Source organism: Cydia splendana, chromosome 4 (genome assembly GCF_910591565.1).
Source record: "Cydia splendana chromosome 4, ilCydSple1.2, whole genome shotgun sequence".
In the NCBI taxonomy this organism is placed as follows: Eukaryota; Metazoa; Arthropoda; class Insecta; order Lepidoptera; family Tortricidae; genus Cydia; species Cydia splendana.
Genome location: NC_085963.1, coordinates 21,246,320 through 21,260,759, shown reverse-complemented (window position 1 = coordinate 21,260,759; position 14,440 = coordinate 21,246,320). Strand labels below are relative to the sequence as shown.

Sequence of the window (14,440 nt, the reverse complement as noted above, 5' to 3'; positions counted from 1 at the left end):
TACGGGAATCTTTAGATTGATTCATTGACGAAGACGCATGGTTTGGTTCATATTGTCAAATTATATTAGTTAACTGTAGAGTTAAAGTTTAGTTTTGGCAAATCTGCGCGTCACCGTGAATGACACTGTCTAAAAGTGCCTGTTAAAGCCTGCTTAAAGCCTTTCACCTTGTCGAGCAAGGAACCCGCAACTAAGGGAATATTACCCACAGGGTATTTGATTTGAATGATATTCTTAAACCTATGTCTGTTATGGTTCCACCTGCGTGAGGTGTGCCTAAGAGAATCTTTTATTCGTTCACAAACTAACGTCATGTTATTTGTGATAAAACCAATATATTATGTACCTATCTAAGCCTGCGCAAGGCTGCCATGTTTCCACCTGCGTAAGGTGTGCCAAAGAATCTTTGATTCGTTCACAAACTGACGTCAAATTATTGATGATGATATTATAACCTATGTAAGCCTGCGCAAGGCATGTCAGACATATTCACAGAAATATAAATGATATGGTTATAACACAAGCGAGCGAGTAGGCCACAATCAGAAAAATATTACAAAGATGAATTTGTAAATATCTCCTCTTAGAGAAAGTAAAAAGGGTTTAAAATAATGTTTTGAGTAAAAATCTGTCGAAATAGGCAAGGCTTCGTTATTAGAGTTTTCATTTCTGTTTACCAATCTATTCTAAGGGTCCCGAACACCCTGTTGGCTAAACCCAAAATTGGGCTAATTAACTGTGGTAAAAGTGAAAACTACTTACTATTTACAGTAACATTTCTAAAATCATAAAAGGTAAAAAATAACCTACGATTCCAGGCCTATCTCGACTCATTTTTATTTTAAAGATGATAAAATCTTTGCAACCTAATATATAAATAAAATTGTGGTCTGGAGACGCTAAGCCTCATAACTTGGGCGGCATAGATAATACTAAGAAATTTAGTCGCTGAATTTCGACTATAAGCCCAGGCAGAATATTGATAATTAGAATAAGGAGTGGTCAATCCTCCAAGGTCCAGATAATCTGTGGACTCTAATTAAATCAGGCTCGGTAAGCTCACGACACGACAGAGCTTACGATTCCATTCTGAAATAAGCTATGTTTACAATATATATTACTCATAGTGTGAAACAAACAGCCTGCTCAAGGTGTACAAAAGGTCCGTTTAACGGCCCTATGAATATCTAAAAACCTTTGAAGTCTAGGCCTGCTAAGGCAGACTAGAAATAAATACATATGATCCCAATGTAAAAGCAGCTCACAGTTGCATACATTATATTTGCCTCGAGAGCATTAGTCTTTCAGTTAATATGTTTACGAGTACCTACCTATGTACACGATATGACCAAGGTTACCTACCTATTTAATTATTATATCCCTGACTGCCATGGTATGGGAAATTATTATGTGCTGGCGGTGCTGCACAAGCATGTTTGAAATAAAATATACAAAACTGGCCTAACGGGCCTTTATGAATTATGTATTTTACACCCTTATGTCTGTATTGTGACCCTGGAAGTTTTAAACCACCTGTATCGTAAGTGCTCCCATGCACGGATTAAGTTTATTATAAACTACTCGTACCCATGCCCTAACCTCAAGGGCAAGTGCTTCTATGCACGGACCAGATACTGTTACCGCTTAATTCACTTATCATGACTTGTCATAGTTTGATACTACACGTTTAACAAATTTAAGAACGTGGAATGTACCCACTACAAAAGGTTTTTAAAAACAGTGACTGAATGGTTTGCACGAAAGGTTCTAGCACAACTTCTGGGCGGTCACGCCTAGGGCATGACCCTCTAGTTCTCAATTTATACAAAATTATAGCATTGTGATACTGTTCGCTTGCACAATAAAATAGAGAAACAGGAGCACGCCTTGCGAAAAGGCGAAGCTATTTTGAAACGCCAAACTTTCAAAAATGGATTGAAATATGTAAATATGTCTTTGGTGTGGAACATGTACACCCAAACAAATGCAGTCATTTATTATATGTTGGCAAAACTCTGCCAAAGTGTTAGTCTGTCTGTACAGCGTAACCTGAAGGCATCAATGCACAATTGCACATGAATCTCTTGAAACATGGTGGATTAATTAATTTACACCCCGCCTGTGTCTTGCTCTTACAAAATCCACAAGTTAAGGACCTCAACCTATCTAGGTACCCTTCTTGCCCGAGACCTGAAAAAAAAAAAAAATGTTCACTATAATCTCATGCAGTCAAGTGTCGGAAAACTAGGTCCACACACTTAGCGCTACTGTATATCTAAAAAGTCTGCCTTCCAGGAGGCGGGATGCTAATAGACTACCCTATATAGTAGGCCAGAGATATAGTATTCAAAAGCACACTGGTCCAAATCCAGTAATATTATATGTATTTCAAAATATAAAATAATTGACAATTCGGCGTATATTTGATATCAAAAAGTTACAATTATCCTTAGTTCATAAGGAGGATAAGTATACTTAAATATCAAATAGATTCGACAAAGTGTTGACTCTAGCATTGGATGAAATAGGTCCCTCTTAAAGGGCCTCTGCGCTGTTGGCTTTGGGCCCACGGGTGCCCGGCAAAAGGTCGGGGAGCCCATGGTCCGCACAGTTATTGCAAATAATGTATGATCACTAAATAAACACACAAATTTGCATTTTAGTTAAAAACACATATGCGATGAGCTAAGGTTTCGAATTAAGTACCTTATTCTTAATAATTTACACACTGGAAAGAGGAAACTGAATATTCAGAATTAAGCAATGCTATGAATGGTTTACATAAATTAAACCACTTTAGCGTTCAGAACCAATCAAGCTTATGCCTACTAGTAGGCACCAGATAAGGTAAACTACTCTTACTGCATATATAGAAATTAATGAGTACAATTAAGGTCACTTGATGATAGCTAAACATGAATATAAGCAGAATGAGCCTGCACCTTTACAAATATAATTGATAAGGTTCTGTGGCATTTCTATATTAACCATTTGAACGCCAAGAGCACCAAAAAGCGTCATAACTAGGCGTGCCCACATGAGTGTTATGTTATGGCTTAAGCTCTCAAAGTAACCTTCACAATTTTAAGTAAGGTTTGTTTAGGTACATTAGCTCGCGTTCGCGTTAGTAAAGCGTACAAAGGATTAAATGCATTTTATAGCTATAACCAAGTATATAGCTCACACTGACTCACAGTCATTAAAGGAATTCAGTAATTCCCTATGACATTTTAGTAAGTAATATTAACTTTGTGGGTAGTGATAGTGAATTATAACGAATATTTAAAATATTCGTCTACTTAATCCCGAGGGATTCTGGAAATAAGAAAGGTCTTGTCCTTGTTATATTCCTGCAACTGCTTACTTTACTAGATGATTATTATCAAATTTGTTAATAATTGGGAGTTATAAATAAAAACTACTCGAGTACTTTATGATTTTATTCTTTTCATACTTGAATTACATCACTCCTTACCACAGATGTTGTATGCTCCTTGAAGAGTAGACTGACTTATCTCATCTTCTTTTACCTAGTTTTCACATACTAATTAAGTATAGCACCATTGTGGTGACTCATTTTTTCTCTTTGAACATTTATAAGTACATTAAGTACGTATATGAAATGTAAAGTTAGTAACATAATATAATGGTATATCAAATTGTATGCTTTAGATAATACCTCTCTCCTCACAGGTGTTAAAATAAAGGGTGTACTACATAGCTAATTAAACACACGTAATATAATAATATTACATATACATAATAAGTACATGTATAATCACATTGGCTTGGCGTCTTCCCACCACCAGGCGATAACAAACACGTCTCAATATTATTCTTAGGTTTCGAATATCGGTACAGTTATTTAATGACAGCGTTTTACACAAAAATAAAACGCTAATTAAATAACTTACCATATTCGAAACCTAAACTTTTAATCCTGCCTGGTGTAAATATGTATAATTTTGAGACAATGACTTGGAAATTTGTTTTGGCGGTAACTGTCAAACACCTGTCAAAACCAACTGCTCTGTGGTGGGAATGTGAGAGAGAGAGAGGGACGTATATGCTAGAAAAGGACAATACGACCGACAACACAATGTTGCCATTCTCAATATTATTCTTAGGTTTCGAATATGGTAAGTTATTTAATTAGCGTTTTATTTTTGTGTAAAACGCTGTCATTAATGATGACATTTCCACACTTTGTCCAATGACAAACGTCATACCTTAGCTTGGTCCGATTTGTCATTTAATTTATTTGTTTACTTTTATAATAATCTTATCTGAGCCAAATAAATGTCTGGTTTCCTTAAAGGTGCCGCAAAGATAATCGAATCACGCATTAGAGTATGAGTAACGTTTGTACACAATTACACATTATTATTATAAATGTTTAGAAGAAACCAGACATCGTAAATTTTATAGCATTTTGGGTGCAGCGGAGTGGCGTTAACGGAATCGGTATAGATACCTAATTCCAACTGAAATGGTAAATTAAGGTTAATATTAACGTAATTAACGCTGAAATTGAAATTGTTTACACCAATTCCGTTAACACCATTCCGCTGCACCGAAAATGCTATAAAATTTACGATGCCTGATAATAACTATATATGTATTTAACAATTATTACGCATCTATTCTTTCTAAATTTTAACCACATTTTTTATTAAAAATGTGCAAATATTTAACATCTCGTTATTCTATTAAATTAATTATTAGTACATTATTTAAACCCCGAATGTCCGCAATCCCCACTATCTCAAGAACCGCTTCAGTTATCTCTGTTCTGCTAGGTCTTTCCAGAATCTGATTCTTTCTGTCCTATCTTCTTCAAAATTTCAATTCAAGAGCAATAACAGAGGACTGTAGAATTTAATTTAGGATAGCAGTTAAATTACCTAAAATATCGATTTGTTTCGCGAAAGCGTTCTAGATATATGCAAGAAGTACGAATTTCCTGTGCAAATTTAAGAAAAATTGCTCCTTCACTAATGAACTTCTTCTGAAAACGACTCATTTAATTTCGAATAAACCTTTTGTAGATTTCAGTATCCGTCGCAATCGCTTTATTGTGAGAGAATTATTATATAAATCCGATTCAATTTCCAGCTTTCTTTTCTCAATATTTACCAATTTTCATATCTGCTTCTGAAACAGATATATTTTTTCAACAACTGTTTGCCGAGTGGGCGACGGCGTGTCCGAGACAGCCGTAACGAGCCTCTCGCTACGCTCTGAGTTCCGAAAACGACTTAACTTGGGAGTGAACGAAAGTCACTTACGCCATTATGTAAGTTGATATGATCTTACTGCTGTGGTTAGTATTAGTCGTATCGTATAACTATATTATAGGGACTTATGGCTAGCGCAATCGAGAGGATATAATGGGCCTATTATGTACTAGCTTTTTCATATCTCATGCTCTGAAAGTGGGTCGTTGTTGTTCTAAAAGGTGCGCAGAAAGTGATACGTTTATGCTCTAGCGCAGAAAAGTAGTGTACTCCTCTGCGTCCCCGTCCCACGAACAACTGGGTGGAAACAAAATGGAAAAATAGTGTCTTTATTTCCTCGCTTGGAACAATTGGTAACTGTTTAATTTTACTAATCCCACGTTGATCCTTTTTTTATAAAAAATGATGTAAGTAAATTGTTAAAAACAATTTTTTCTTGTTTCTTTCGTTGAATTCTATTTACTCGATTTCGTAAGGCGGGAACCAACAGGAATACACCAAAAATATTTTTTTAAACCTTACACTTGCGTAAATTAGCAAAGGCAAAATCTTATACAGCCACAGTTAAACCTTTGTACGATATTAAATTGGTTTTTAAAGTTATTTAGCACTATATTCATGAAAATAAAATAAAATACAAGATAAAAATTTTGTTATATTATTAATGAAATAGTTATTTAATATTTAAAATACTTTTATTATGTTATTACGTGGTGCGGTGCACCAAGGTCGCGGTGCGGTCCGGTAGCCTGTTGCGGCTTTTAGAACGAAAAAGTATAAAATTAAAAAGTAAGAGGCAATCCCGCTGATTTTCATACTATAATGTACAAACCATTTTAAAATTACTGCAGTTTGTTAAAAAATGTGTATTTTCGTAAATATTGCAATCTAAATGATTTTCGCTAGGGGTTATTAATCTTTACACTTGTAAAGTCTCCGATTGCAAGTAAGTCCTAATGAAAAAAATCATGGCCGTAGGTCTATTAGGTACTTCAATTGCTGATTTTCCGAAATTGCCTTGTCTTGTTTGGTTTCCTCGCATTCGATATGAAAAGTAGAGTGTTTAACTCGGGTGAAAGGCACCATTTCCGTCTCGGACTATTGGCGCTCTCACTGCGTTCGAGCGCCAAACTACCTCGACAGAAATGGGTGCCTTTCAACCCTTGGTTAACAATCTACTATTGCTTGCGACTTCGTCTGCGTGAAGTTCTTTTTTGACACTGATGTCAAAAGTGACGTTTTTGATTGAAGTAATGTTACAAGGGTTCAGAAAACAGTTATTTTATTATTATGTTATTGAGTCATTATTTCGCAAAATTTGCACGTAAGTCGGTCGGGCTGCCTGCTAATTGTTTTGATAATTTGATGTCACATCTGTATTTACTAGAGTAAATTAAATATATCATAATTATTACACAGGATTGAATTTTCAAATATCACTGAATATCAGCTGATTGTGACGTCAGATCATTACGATAAAATTTATTGATAAATTTGTAAATATTAGTACTTAATAGCTGCGAGATTTTTATCGCGAATTTCGCGACAGCTCAAAAGGAATTTACTACGATTATCGCTTATTAAAGTACTGATTTAAGTTATCTGCAAGTTAGATATTTTTTATTTTAGCTAATACATATACGATTAGACAATAATAAATTCAAAAAAAGCGACTTGCTATCTAAAAATCAAGTATTACTCAATGTAATGTAATAGCCAATGCAAATCAAATTTGTGCGATTTACAATGTTTTCCAATAGTTATGTATTTTCAGTCCTGTCTCTTTCTAGTCTGTGTGTGTGCATTAAGATTTAAGAATACATTAAAATGTGTATGACCTTTTTCTACTGACTATAGGTACTGCTAGCCAACATTACTTTGGAGGGCTAGAACACAATTTGCAATAAAGGTATCTAACCACGACCGCGGCGGAGCAAGACGGTCGCCACCTTGGCATTCATCCAGCTTCTAAGCTGTTGTTACCATCGCTCTCACAAAGGTTACTTAGGGAATGAAAAACACGCACAACCTAGAGTACCTAGACAGTAGACTCGAAGACGACCATATTCTTCAAATTTTGTGCCGAAGAAAGCCTAAGTGCTACACTAAGAAAATTTTAAAGACCTTATGGAGCATTCCGCAAAAAGGGGGATTCCTACGTTGTCGTTATCTTAATAAGCTGCCAAATCTGAATTATATACCGCTGAATTTAAAGGTATGTTATCAAACGTTATCATGCCAAATATCGGCTTCTTACCTTTATCAGAGAGTTAATTAATAGCGTCACTTAACCCGAAAATTATCTAAAACGGCCCTTTTATATAATTTAAAGATTACTTTATTAGCTAGTCACCTTACAAGTATTCAAAATAATGTAAACAATTAGGTCCACAACAGATTTATGCAGTTCATGAATATGAATAGCTTAGAATCAAACTTTTGTACTTACATTTTGTCTCATTGGCAGCATAACTATTCAGTTCAGTTTTTTTTTATTATGTAAATGGCTTCAGTCCAATGGGACTATTTAGCCAGTGTGTATTGAGAACTATAAATACGACGAATATTGTACGGTTACGTTAGTACAAGACAGTGTACGGTTATTTTATTAGCTCTTGTTTACAAGTAGCACATGGACTACCAGCCGTTGACTCCAGAACGGTAACTAAGCACATTCAAGATTAATTCGTCGTTAACTGCATACTTCCACATTATTAGTGTACTGCAAAATAAGCTAAAGTTACACCGAAAAAAGTCTGCATCGATTTTGATAGTCCACGTAGTGCAAGTGATATTTTAAACGTCAAACTTCTATGAAAATATGACGTATAAATAACACTTGCACTTCGTGGGCTATCAAAATCGCTGCAGACTTTTCTTGGTCTAACTCTATCGATATTACACTTTAAATAATATGAATGAGCAAAAAACAAAAGAAATTAATCACGAGGCGTGACTACCAAGTAGACGTGTGCGCCGATTAAAAAATGATCGGCGGCGGCGTTTGCCAAAAAATCGGCGGCGGCGGCGCGTTTTCGGCGTGAAATCGGCGTGACCTTGATTTTCACGTCTCTTAAGAAAAGTCATTAATTTGTTGTTTTTCTTGAAAATTTGATCAATGCAGGTTGCTGGTCAGTGAACTACGTATAGTTTGAATATGAAATGAATATAGGATAGATATAATAACTTGATTTCCCTAGTAACTGGCTTGCATTAAGAGGTTACCTGGTTCCAATGACCTTCGATCCGATCTGTAACTCTCCGTTTTCTCAAGCTTTCCATGGCTTATTATCCTATTAAAAATGACGTACTTTAACAAAACAGAACTCCAAATATCCTTGACATTTGCTAGACATAGTGGACTGCTATGGCTTCTTTTTGATGGTTTTCTTGTCATACAAGCACCAGGCTCACTGAGACGTATCTTCTTTCTCGATTTCTCATTGCTGAGGCTCGCGACCACATGTAATTTGTCTCCATTTCGTGCGGTCATAAACCGTATGGACTGCACTGTGCAGACTGCCGCAAGCCGACCTCTTAATAGCGTTTGACCATCTCACTGGAAGACCTGCTACTGGGCCCAAACTGACTCAGAAACATCGCAGACAGCAGACTGGCTTAAATTCACCTGCTCAGCAACAGAACGCTGCGAGAATCCTCGATTCACCAAGGCGACGACTTCGGCGGCTTCAGCTTCGGTGGTATCCATTTTTCCAAGGTGATTCCGGTGAAAGATTGCGAGGAGATGTACATTGGTCAACTTCTGATAAGCGACTGATAAGGAATAACCGGTTACACCGGTTTTTATTGGTCTCAAGGGGGCACAACTCGTGCATATCATAACCATGCAAAATGCCATTTTGTACAAAAACTGCAATAACCTAAAAACTACGCAAGCAAGATCGTTGTCTTTTACTGTTTTTTGTAGCTGAATAAATTCGTAATAAAATTGCATTCAAAGTTTTACTAAAATATTTCCCGCGTTCCGGAAAAACGACCAAATGTAAAAAATGTTGCTTGAGTTGATTTTTTTGATCGCGAGTGTAAGGGCTCACTCATGGCATGTTGGGAAGAGATGAGTGGTTATATAGAGCTCTATGAGAATGGAGGGGTTTGTTCTTCTAGCTGTCCAAGGTATAAGCAATTAAGCAGCACTAGCAGCAATCTTCGTTTGTTCGTTAACAGTTGACGGTGAATACTTAGGTTTACTCAGTTACTTTAAATGTCAAATAGTTTCTGCAAACTGGCTATCCAGTTTCATTTAATTAATAATTGATGTATATTTGACAACTATAACATAAATAATACAAAAAAATCCATATTGTAATCCAAAAACCAACTTGGAATAGCTAATTAACAACACTCAAGGTCACGCCGATTTCACGCCGATCATTTATCGGCGGCGGCGGCGTGGTCAAAAAGCCCGGCGGCGGCGGCGCGCCGGCGCGGCGCACACGTCTACTACCAAGATGGCGCTCGAACCGAAAGAGGGCAGCATACCGAGTCACATGATTTGTTTGTTTACTAATAAATAAAATACAAAAAAATGTTTACACGGAATCAAAACAAGGCGATAGTCATACTTCGAGCTTTACAACTTTACATATACAGGGTGACATTTAAGTCGTGAACCGTAATATGTTTTTCTAACTCCATAAACAACGAGCAATTTAATGCCCCTACTCTTACTAAAATCAGACAAGATTTTGTTTATTTTTTTGTTTATTTTTTGTAATTTATTTTACTTTTATAAGTGGATTTAGGATATTACAACGGCTTATTAAGATATTTAAATTAGTAAATTGAATCGCCTCTTTGTATCGGAACTGTCATTGACATCAATTTTGTCATTTGTCCCAGTTAGAAATAAAATTTACTTAATTTTTCATTTGAAATATCTTACAAAGCTGTTTAAATACCACATTGCCACTTGTAAAAGTAAAATAAATTACAAAAAATAAACACGAAAATAAAAATAAATCTTGTCTGATTTTAGTAAGAGTACGGGCATTAAATTGCTCGTTGTTTATCGAGTTAGAAAAACATATTACGGTTCACGACTTAAATATCAACCTGTAGATATAGGGGTCTCCAAACTAGCACTGTCTCCGCCAGCCCCTACTTTTCCTCCGTCTGGTCATGGCCCTCGGGGTCAAAAAGTTTGAAGAACCATGTTTTCCTCAAACATGTTTGAATTGCTTGACCGGAGGCTGTTCGCTCGGTATGCAATCAGAATAGCAACCTTGGCTAAGCCACAACCCCTTTTGGGGGTTGGATGCACTTATACTATGAAATTATGCGACTATATTTCATGAACCTTGTTTTAGTGGATATATGCATGCTAAAAGCTTACGCTATGCTCATATATGTAATGCATAACATAAACCTACTGAAGAAATACGGGAATTTTTATGAAAGATTGTAAGAGACCTAGTAGGTATTATACCTATTTGAGTAATGTCCAGTCAAGATACGAATAAGTATACATAATTATAAATATTACTATCGATTAATTGAGCACTCGATGATATCGTGACTAGGGTTTGCAATCCGGATCCGAAATGTATGAAATTATCCGGATCTGGATCCGGATCCGCGGATATTCGCATACATTTCGGATCCGTCGTGCAAACCCTAATCGTGACAAATGACTTTAAAAAAAGTTACATGCGTGAAGTCAATTTTTTGGGTGAATTAATCGAAGGATGCCATAGTTACTGAGCTTTTTAACTGTTCTTCTTATCAGAACTTTAAAAAGCCGTTTGCTGTTAACTATATAGAGGTAAAAGTGGTGGTTTTACGACTTTTACGTTACGTAATACGCATCGTTATAGCGGGTACCTACCATACTGTCTATCAGCCAAAATACAAATGCGTTTAATTAATTACTTTTTACAAAATGATGAATATTAAAAGCACATAAAAAGTATACATATAATTATAGGTATTTTAAGGGGACACATCATCATGTGCATTCTTGGCGCTATCACGACAACTCACGACGGACTTTAAGACCGTAACGCCGTAACACCTCCATTTAAATAGTTATACTAGGGGGCTATTCATAAATTACGTCATTTCAAATATGGAGGGGGGGGTCTGGACATCGGATGATGGTAGCATGACGTAGGAGGAAACGGGGTCAACGGATGATTTCAGGAGGGGGGGGCAAAAATCGTCAAAAATCGATGACGTAATTTATGGACAGCCCCTAGCCATGACGGGACGATTACCGTTCTATGTGTGAACACATCCATTTATATACAGGATACCCAAACACATACTGTACACAGGCTACGACGCAAGACTAGGGGGCGGGGGGTCAAAAATCGTCAAAAAACGATGACGTAATTTATGGACAGCCCCAAAGATTAAATACCAATCTTTTTATGACATTGAACCCCTGTCGATAGATATTGCGAATTTATAGACAAAGATAATCCTACTTCTAAACCGTTTTAATTACTTTAGATAATGGGATAAACCTGATAATTTACGACTTTATTTTGAATCGATTTTTGCTGTCGAGATATAAACAGTCGGTATTTCACTAACAAAACCATAGGTGTCATAATCTTGATATATCGGTCGTGTGCCCTGCCTACGAAGCAGGAGGTTCCGGGTTCAAATCCTTGTGTGTTCATCACAAATAATTGTTTCCGAGTTGAGGATGACTCACCTTAGACCGGGCTGGAGCTTCCGGAGCTTCGTTTTCTATGGAAAGCACCACGTGGTCACCGATCAGCCGTCATAGAAAATGAAATGTCGGACGGCTCGGCCCGGTCTAGCGTGAGCCATCCTTTATGGATGTTTTCTATTTAAGTATTTATGTATATCTATCTATTATAATGTCTCGCCAGGCGTCTGTTGGCTCGTTGGGTGGATGACATTTGAAAAATCGCGGGGCACTTTCGGATGAGACTAGCCCAGGACCGGGATAAGTGGCGTACACGGAGAGAGCCCTATGCTCAGCCGTCGATTGAAGGCTGAAATGATGATGATGATGATTATCTATTATACATATCGTCGTCTAGTACCCACAAACACAAGCCTTTTTGAGCTTACTGTGGGGCTAGGTCGATTTGTGTAAAATTGTCCCACAATATTTATATTAAATATTATGTGCAAATATTACCTGTGGTGCGACGAACTTGCCGTCAAAAATTCGCTCCCATATCCCATCCAATCGAAGTTACGGTCCCATTTTAAAACGATATGCTTAATTTACATGAAACTTGGCATAAACATTAACGTAACATATATCTCGGAAAATGAATTAGATTTCTACTAGACTTCAACAAGTTACGATACGGATAATTTAAAGATATTTGTAAGATAGATATGTCAAATTTGACGTTTCCGCGATTCTGGAGGTCCTCTTGAACAATTTCGACAAGTAACTTGTGACTTAGATATCCAAGTCACATCTAGTCGATATCTAATGTAGATCTAGTTGATCTCTAATCGTCTCAAGATCTTGTGATTATCTCGAAATCCGAATAGGCCTGTATGTCTGGTACTAGTTTTCGTTGCTAAAAATTGTTATACAGAGAAATTAGAGCGAGTAAAAGTATTGTATGTAAAGCTTCCATGCACTCGCTCTAATTTATTTGTTTTACAGTTTCTTGTAACGAAGATTTCTATACTGTGACGAGTGTTTTCTCATATTTTTTCGATAACATAGATGGCGTCTAATTCAATAAACAAAACTTTAACGTACGTAAAATTACTTTTATTATTTATCAGCATTCGTTACACTCAAATCAAATTTGTATTATACAATGTTAAATAATCAGGCCAAAATTTTATTTTAGCTAATGTCCATTTATACGCATCTCACCTTAATTGTTACCGGCACATCATACGCAGTAATTTATTAGGTATTTCATTTCTGCTAAGATTGTTTATTACTTTATTTGTTTACTTACAGATTACTAAATTGTAACGCAATGTCTACATACCTACTTATTCAACGTGGAAATCTTTTGTAAAAATCATAAAATATTTGCGATAAAACTGGGTCGATGACGGATTTATGGTATTAGATTAACTAAGCTTTTGTCACACACAAAACAAAATCAATCGCTTGTATTTTTCTACATTTTATTGTTTTATTGGACATTACGACAATAAATAGGCAGTACGAACAGATGTAGTGCATAATTATTTTCCATCTTATTTTCTCGGAATCGTTCGTATTTGTCGTGCTACTCAGTCAACCACAGCACTTTTTGTACCGAGACTGACTGAAATAGTAAGACACGTTCGTACGTTTCCGTGAAAATACAATGGAAAATAATTATGCACTACATCTGTACGCTGGATAGTAATCACTTTCACGGGTCACTTTCCTTGGAAATTTCATAACAACAAGTTTTGATTGAGTTGTTCCCTGTTGAGAATGATCTTTGGTGTATTATTGACCAAGTTGTGAGCGCAAAGCGCGAGCGAATTGTCTCCGTTTGGGGTTGGGCAAAAATGCTTTCGAATGTGCGGCTGTCTGACTTTTCTCTTTTACAGGATGTATTCCACCTCCAATATTCACCTGAAATTTTGTAGATTCGAAAATTATATACATTTTTTGTCGATTAAGCTTTTGGAAATCTTTCAAATGGCGGAGCCTTGGAGGGTCGCGAAGTCTACAGCTTACAGAGGCACCTTTTTTTTATTGGGAAGAAATTCCGTTGTTGATACCTCCGCACCGCAGAGACAGCGCGGAGGTTATGTCGGACCTTCACCGACTAAAAACCTCCCAGTTGTCCTCCTCGGCGCATTTCGGACGGCTCTAGGATCTCCAATGAACGCGCCAGTGCCGTCCTAGCCTTATGCCCCTTTGTGGATGTGGGTCCCCTCTTTTTTCAGTCGCAGTCCCTAGCTACGACCGCCTCCGACCCCGAGAACCCTTTTAGTCGCCTTTTACGACAGGCAGGGGATACCGTAGCCGTATTCTTACGCCCGAGCTACAGGGCGCTCACAAAGCCACCTAGTATAAAAATTGGAAAAGTGTATGATGGAACTTTGTTGTCATAATTATACAAAACATCAATATATGTCAAGTATATAAACCATAAGATTTTGTATTTATTATACAATTTTTTAGCTTCTGTGAAGGGTCGCAGTGCTGATTCCAACCCAGTTTAGGTTAGAACTGCTTCTTTTCTGGCAGCTTTCCGTTTATCGTCGTTTCACTTCTGTTATAGAGG

The 14,440-nt window shown here is 36.7% G+C and overlaps 2 protein-coding genes across 4 annotated transcripts in view; one reads left to right on the top strand and one right to left on the bottom strand.

Annotated features, from left to right (window-relative positions):
- The window catches only part of LOC134790202 (syndecan), a 596,526-nt gene that overhangs the window by 282,149 nt on the left and 299,937 nt on the right, over positions 1–14,440 (bottom strand). The window lies entirely within an intron of this gene.
- Positions 1–14,440, top strand: part of LOC134790217 (uncharacterized) — a 413,186-nt gene that overhangs the window by 213,819 nt on the left and 184,927 nt on the right. The gene's annotated exons all lie outside the window — the stretch shown is intronic.